The sequence below is a fragment of the Miscanthus floridulus genome, chromosome 14, assembly GCF_019320115.1.
Source record: "Miscanthus floridulus cultivar M001 chromosome 14, ASM1932011v1, whole genome shotgun sequence".
In the NCBI taxonomy this organism is placed as follows: domain Eukaryota; kingdom Viridiplantae; phylum Streptophyta; class Magnoliopsida; order Poales; family Poaceae; genus Miscanthus; species Miscanthus floridulus.
In genome coordinates, this window is record NC_089593.1 from 30,433,276 (window position 1) to 30,441,634 (window position 8,359).

Genomic DNA, 8,359 nt, shown 5'->3' on the forward strand with positions numbered 1-8,359 from the left:
TAGGGAACATCCCCTCTAGATCCAAGCTCAACTTGCCCCTAGAAAACTGACGGACGGGCTGTCCCAAGTGGGACGACGCGCGCTCCATCACGAGCACGAGCTTTGCGCTGTGAGGAAGAAAAGCAGGCCGACGCTGCTGCTGAAGAAGAAGAGGTCGGAGGTGTTGACACCGGCAGCGGGCGAGGCTCCAGCGGCCGTGGGTGAGGGCTCTGTCGTCGCGCTCGCGCGAGCTCGGGGCCAGCCCTGCTGCAGAGGAGGAGGAGGCACAGTGCTGGGCTCGCTGGGGAAGAAGGCACGGTGCTAGCCTCGCCGGGGAAGGAGGCGCAGTGCCGGCCTCGTTGGGGAAGAAGGCGCAGTGCGCCATGCGAGAGCCCATGTCGGGGAAGGAGGCGCGGGAAGCTGTAGCAGAGGAGGCGCAGGGCAGAGGAGGCATGCATAGAGCTAGATGACCACTCCGTCCTCGAGAGATGGCGGGTCTTCTGTCAGTCCAGATAGGGTGCATTTATCTTCCGTGATAAGTGGACCGTAGGCTACTATACAAAGAAGATAGAGATGTTCCCTAATGACCTTTCAATCAGTATAGTTGCGAGGAGACTTGAGAGCTGAGATAGTAATCCATAGTAGCACATTTGAGGATGTGGTTTTCAGAAACTATAGGAGGCTATGGCACATGGGACAGCAGCCTCCCTTTCCTACTTCGCCACCGGGCAGACGAAGGTCAACACAACTAACCTTCAAGCCACACTCTATGCAGCTGCACAGTGTTTGCCATCGTTGACACCTTAGGATTGCGACATTTGTCTAAGAAAACTACTAGATGCATTTGTGCTTTCTGCTCCGGAGGTGACTCTAGGGAGGGTAGCTTTAGTCTCGTGTAGCACAAGCTTTTCTTCTACCGTTTGTGCAGCAAATAGCCGACACTGACCCTTCTAGCAGAGCCACCCACCGGTGAGCATACATTGCAATCTTTGTTAATTATCAATCCTGTTAATTTAGTGACTTACACTTATGTGGTTACATGCATTTGTAGGAATTGCTCAGCCACCCGCTTTGAAACACAACAGTGGACATAATGTACCTGTTTGGGTTTGGGTGGCAGTGGGTGCAGCAGCTGCAAACTTTCATAGTGGTGGTGGTGGTCTTTGTTCCTCGTATTTTGCTACAAGAAAAAAAAGATAACAAGGCAAAACATTCCTTGTGGTAATAAGTTTCTCTCATTCAGCCCCATCTTCTTCTTCCTCTCCCTTTTCTTCTCTCTTCCCCTCTCTCCTCCCTGTCTATTAATAACTCCATGGAGCTCTGGCAAGTAGTAGGGGGGCATGAGCCCCCATAGCCCCCATGCTGGATCCACCCCTATTTACCACCTCACAGTGTAGGGGATGGAGATGTTTGATCGAAGCATATGATGTGGTGGTGGGTAGAAGCTGGGCACTAGTAGAATTTTGTTACGCACTCATGAGACCGGGGAGGTCTACGCACTCGTGCAGTGCTAGCGACGCTCTAGTAGCTCAGGGTGCGAGAGATGTGTTGCTGCCGCTTTCAGAGATGCACGGGTCTTCTGTCTGTCCAGGGAGGGTGCATTTATCTTCCATGATAAGTGCACTATAGGCTTTTATACAAATAAGATAGAGATGTTCCCTGATGACCCTTAAATCGGTATAGTCATAAGGAGTCTTGAGAGCACTGAGTTAGTAATTCACTGCAGCACATTTTGTTGATGCCGTTGAGAAGCTACAGGAGGCTATGGTACATGGGGAACAATGTCGAACAATTTCCCCTTCCTACTTCGCCACCGGGCAAACGGAGGTCAACACAACTGACCTTCAAGCCACAGTCTACATAGCCGCACGATGTCTGCCATCCATGACACCTCAGGATTGCGACATTTGTCAAAGCAAACTACTAGATGTTGGTGGTTTATGCTCTTGAGCTGGCTCCGGGGAGGGTAGCTTCCGTTTGGTTTGGTATAGCTATAGGCTTTCCTTCTACCGTTTCTTCAGTGGACAACCGACACTGACCCTTCTAGCAGCAGAGCCACCCATGGGAGAGCATACATTGCAATCTCTTGTTAATTAGCCATTTGTTAATTTAACAACAATACATGCATCTGCAGGAATTGGCCGTCCCTGCTTCAAAACACAACAATGGACCTTCTTGGGTTTGGGTGGCAGTGGGAGTGGGTGCAACTGTAACTATTCATAGTGGTGTGGTGGTTTTGTTCCTCGTATTTTGCTACAAGAAAAAAGATATCAAGGCAAAACATTCCCTTTGATAAGTTTCCCTTGTTCGGCCCCATCTCCTTCTTTCAAGGAGCCCTAGCAAGTACATAGTAGGGGGCATGAGCCCCCATAGACCCCATGTTGGATCCACCCCCGGTTACCTCCTCACAGTGGAGGGATGGAAAGGTTCGATCGAAGCATATGATGTGGTGATGGGTAGTAGCAGGGCACTTGTAGAATTTTGATATGTTTAGTGGTAGCAATTTGTGAACAACGCTTATTATTTGTTTTCTAAAAACATAAATACTTTTTGTATGCAATTTAAAAACTAGGGTTAAAATAATAATATCTATATTTTATTTACCAATTGAAAGTTGGTTTGTCACAAACATGCATGAGCTTGGAAAGAGAGATTATTGCAAATCAAAATTGCTTTCCTTGAATCAGCTCCACTGCACGTAGGGATGGCAACGGGGCGGATTCGGATCGGGTGGAGTCTCTGTGCACCCGAACCCGAAACTCGAAATCAAAACCCAAAACCGCATCGAATACCGATTCGGGTGATAATCTGTCCCCAAAACCAAATCCGTGGATACCTGAAACTCGAATGGAAAACCGAAACCTGCTTTGTATGGCAACATAGTAAAAGCAAAAGGACTTTCTACAAACATATGCATGATATATATACATATTCACATGTATAAACAAGAGGCAACAAATAATAAATATTTTCATGAGTCAACTTAGAATAAATTTAATAGTCTAAGTAAATAAGTTATTATTAGCTTATTATAAAACATGAGTTTTAATTACAAATGATTTATTTCGGATATCCACAGGTGGAAAACCAAACCCGATAGGTTTCGGAGCCCCGAACCCGAAAACCGTGGGTCAGAAATCATCCCCGGACCTGAACCCACGAGATCCGAAACCCACGGATATCCGACCCGAAACCGCCCCGTTGCCATCCTTAACTGCACGGACGTACGTTAGTTGTCATATATAAGGAGATATTGGCCCTGTTTGATACCCTTATTAGTTGTCATATATAAGGAGATATTGGCCCTGTTTGATACCCTTATGATTATTGTAATCAAATTATATAATCAGACTATGATACAAACAAGATCAATTATGTTATGGATTATCACTACGCCAGTTTGCACATCATTGCCGGCATCATCACTTCCGGATTTGTGAGAACCGGCAGTGATGTACCTTCACTGCCGGTTATGAGCTTGGGGCTGGGCTAAAACCGGCAGTGAAGGGCCACATCATGCCGGTTTGTGGCTTGAACCGGCAGTGTTTTGGTGGGCACTCATCACTGCCGGTTTAAGCCAAGAGCCGACAGTGATTGGACTCTATCACTGTCGGTTCTAGCCAAGAACCGACGGTGATAAGCCTACAACACAAAAAGGCTGCAGCCGTCCTCTCCTTCCTCCTCTCTTTCATCCCAAGAATAGAGGCGCGCGTTTGGACCCTTCCCTCCATTGTTGCGGCTGCTCTTCACCATGAAGCTAGTGCTTGGATTTTGAAGAATGGCTTGATCTTTTTGCTTTAAGGTTAGTAACAAACATCCACTCCTTTGATTTTGTTGCTTAATTAGATTCGTTTTGATGGCTACATTGCTTGATTCTCATTCTAGTTCTTTCTCCATTCTAGAGAGCACTTTTCCAATTGGACATTTGTGCACGCTCAAATTGTGGTGAATACATCATCCAAAAGGTTGGTGTCTATGAACACATTTAAATTCCTAGCTAATTATTCCATGGTGGTCAAGATCATCATTGTTAGTATGTGATGCTATAATTAGTTCTTAGAAGTAGAGTAGAATAGTGGTTCTTCAATATTGTGCAATAATTGTTTTTTACTATGATTTTCAATTTACAGGGCCAGGGCTACCAATTTCAACTTTTCAATAATTAGTGTACAATAATGTTTTTCAAAAATGGTACTTTCGAGCTACAATTGTTGTTCATGAAGCTCAATTTCTTATTAATTCTTCATGGTTACTGTCTTAGTATTTTTTTGTGCAGAGACGGATCGAGAGTGGATGCATCTGTCTCGAACGGACAAACGGTACATGCATGGCGTCAGCCAGTTTATCACCGATGCCAAAGCCCATGCGGGGAATGGGAACCCTGTCTTCTGCCCATGCAAAGATTGCAAGAATCATAGGAACTTTCATCAAATTGAGTCTATACGATCGCACTTGATTACTGGGGGGTTCATGCCAAACTATACGATATGGACTATGCATGGCGAGGTTGGTGTGAATATTCTGCAGGAAAACGATGATGATGTGGACATGCCTGACGTAGCCATCCACGATGCTGACAAGGAACCCGGTGTCAACACGGAACCTATGGCCATAGTTAATAATGTGTTTAGGAACACGCTAGCTCACGACACAGAGGATAACGATGGCATTTCTCAGCTGCTATGTAATGTAGAGATCGGATGTCGTAGTGAAAGATAGCTGAGAAAGCTAGAGAAAATGAGACAAGATGGCAAAACACCATTGTATAGGAATTATCCAATGAGCAAACTAGAAGCCGACATCATGCTGTTAGAGTTCAAATCATGCTGTTAGAGTTGTTAGGTATAATAAGGAAAATACTCCCAGAAAAAAATGAGTTGCTAAAAAGCATACATGGCCAGGCAAATGATCTACCCCATCGGCCTTGAGGTTGAAAAAATCCACACGTGTTCCAATGATTGCATATTGTACCATGGAGAAAAATACAAAGACTTGGACAAGTGCCCCAAGTGTGAAGCTCCACGGTACAAGGAAGGGCCATCAGATGAGGGTACCAAGACTAGAGGAGGTCCCGTAAAGGTCATTTGGTATTTCTCTATAGCTCCTCGGGTGCATAGGATGTTTGCATGTGCAAAGTCAGCCAAGCTGTTGCGCTGGCATGGCGAAGAGCGTAAGAAAGATACAATGATAAGGCACCCCGCTGATGGGCATGACTGGAGGACTGTCAATACTATGTTCTATAAGGACATCGGTGGAGAGGTAAGGCACCTTTGGTTTGCTTTGAGCACATATGGGATGAATCCTTTCGACCAGGTTAGAAGCAATCATAGCACCTAGCTAGTGATGCTCTGTATATACAACCTTCCACCTTGGGTCTATATGAAGCGGTCATACATCCAGATGCCACTACTGATCCAAGGGCCAAGACAACCTGGGAATGACATCGATGTGTTTCTGGAACCAATGATCGATGAACTAGTGGAGATGTTTGAAAAGAATGTGCCAGATGTTTGGGACGAGTACAAAAAGGAACATGTCACGATTAAGGGAGTACTTATCGCTACAATCACCGACCTACCAGGTCGAGGTTCGTTGTCCGGAGAGAAGACAAAAGGCTATACTAGATGTGTCGAGTGCTTGGACGACACCGATGCGGTAAATCTACCAAATAACTCAAAGATAGTTTATATGGGACACCGTTGGTTCCTACCTAAGGATCACCCTTACTACAGGAACAGAAAAGATTTCAATGGTACTATTGAGAAACGCTTAGCTCTAAAATATCGAGATGGGCCTGCGATACTTCAAGAACTTAACAAACTGGAGGTTGTCCTTAGGAAGGGGGACAATGCAGTAGCAGCGCCTGATGGGAGCATTTGGAAGAAAAATTTAGTTTTCTAGAAACTACCTTACTGGCCATTTCTGAGTGTACGCCACTGTCTTGATCCCATGCACATCACTAAAAAACGTGTGCACTAACACTCTTAACACCTTGATGGACACCGAGGGGACATCGAAGGATTCACTAGCCACACGCCTGGACATGCAACACTTAGGAATCAGGAAGGAGCTGCATCCCATGGAGCTAGAGAATGGCCAGTTCGAACTTCCGGTTGCGTCATGGACATTGAAGAAGGAAGAAAAGCGTGCGCTTATTTCTTTCGTCAATGAACTCAAAGTCCCGACGGGCTACTGTGTGAACCCAAAGAGGCTAGTGAACATGAGAGAACTCAAGTTCAATTATGGCCCTATGAAGGCCCATGACTGTCATGTCATTATGACTCAGCTGCTCTCTGTTGCCCTGCTTGGTATCCTCCCCCCAAAGGTCCGTGCCCTAATCATAGAGCTTTGCTCGTTCTTTAACGTGATCTCAAAAAAGTCATTGATGTGTCCACGCTAGAGCAGCTACAGCGGGACATAGCCAAAACTCTCGTTAGACTTGAAATGCATTTCCCGCCGACTTACTTTGATATCTCATTGCATCTGCTCATTCATCTTGTTGACCAAATTAGAGCCCTTGGCCCAATGTACCTACATCAGATGTTCCCTTTTGAAAGATCGATAAAAGTTTTCAGGAGGTATGTTAGGAACAGATTCTAGCCAGAAGGGGGCATGGTTGAAGGATGGTCAACGGAGGAGGCCATTGAGTTCTGCACATATTATCTAGACATCAAAAGGGTTAGAGTTCTAGAATCTCGTCATGAGGGAAGACTACGTGGCAAAGGAACGATCGGAGAGAAATCTATTACAGTAGACGACCCTGTTTCTTTCAGATAGGCATAGTTCGCTGTTCTCCAGCAAGCCGAGGGTTTGGTGCCATACATTGACGAGCACAGGCAATCGCTGCAAACTCTGTATCTGAGCAGGTCACAGGCTTAGATAGATAAAAAAAACATAAGGAGGAATTTGTCAGCTGGTTGCGACGTCGCTTGCTTGGAATAAAGTTGGGCAATCAACTAGATGCCTTAGCCAACAGACCTTCGAGTACATATCTTAAGTACCAAGGGTATGAGATCAATGGATTCACATTTTACACAAAAAAGCAAGATGGAAAGACACATGCCAAATTTGTGGTGTTCGTTTTGATGCTCACGACGAAAACAACAACGTGCAGGCGACATACTATGGTTTCATAGAGGAGATATGGGAGCTAGCCTATGGTCCATTGAAGGCAGCTCTTTTTTGCTGCTAGGGGGTCTAGCTCGAGGAAATCAACACTGACAGCGAAGGGTTCACTACCGTTGATCTCACTAAGACCACATACAGAGATGACCCCTTCGTCCTTGCAAGAGATGTTATGCAAGTCTTCTATGCAAGGGACAACAAGACAAAAGAAAGGCTAAAAGTAGTCCTAGAAGGGAAAAGGAAGATTGTCGGTGTCGATGGAGTGATGAACGAAGACTACAGGGGCTATCAGGAAATGCCTCCATTCGGGGCGAACGTACCCCTACCTATCCTTCAAGAGGGTGACGAACCTGCTTACATACGAATTGATCACAATGAGACCCTCATTGTTGATGCACCTAAAGATAGTTAGATTATTGTTAACTATATAATCATTATGCAGACGTTGTATCAGTAATTCGCACTGAATATTTAATTTATATTTTGTGCGCATCTCTACAATTTAATTATTGGCTATGTAATCAAATATTAAGATGATGTTCACAAACACTATTATTTGATAATTATAGACCATTAATTAATTATCATAGAATTAAATAATCAAGAGACAATTTTTTGTGTTATTTTAGAATATAAACTAACTACATTATTTCTATTAATAAATAAATAAAGAAAAGCAACTAAGCGAACTCCCTATCGTAGCTCAGCGGTTAAGGCCACGCACTCTGTACTCTGAGACCCACACTCGAATCCCAGGTGGGCCAAACTTTTTTGATTTTGCATTTATTATTTAGTAGTGCATTACAATGGGATAAAAGAAAAAAATAAAACCATTCTAACCGAACTCCCTATCCTAACTCAGCGGTTAAGGCCGCGCACTCTCGACCCCGCGACCCGCACTTGAATCTCAGGCGGGCCAAACTTTTTTATATTTTTTACAAAAAGGCTGCGATGGTAGGCTCCAAACCGATAGTGTTTTTTATATTTTTTACTAAAAGATGGCGGCATGGCCCTTCACTGTCGGTTTTGGTTTGAAAATCGGCAGTGATAGCTTCTATCACAGTCGGTTGCTCAAACCGACATAGAAGGCCCAATTCACTGTCGGTTTTTAAACTAAAACCAACAGTGATGTGTAGATGCTCCTCACATGCCAACAGTGCTCCCATGACCACAATAGTTGGAACATTGCTCCCACCTACCCCGACAACTTTAGTTTAGAAATAAAAATATACCACGACTGCTAGCCCTTATAAAA

The 8,359-nt window shown here is 44.7% G+C and overlaps 1 pseudogene; it reads left to right on the forward strand.

Moving 5' to 3' along the window:
• The window catches only part of LOC136503280 (MYB-like transcription factor 4), an 8,560-nt pseudogene extending 7,506 nt beyond the window's left edge, over positions 1-1,054 (forward strand).
• Positions 1,055-8,359: the final 7,305 nt, after the last annotated feature.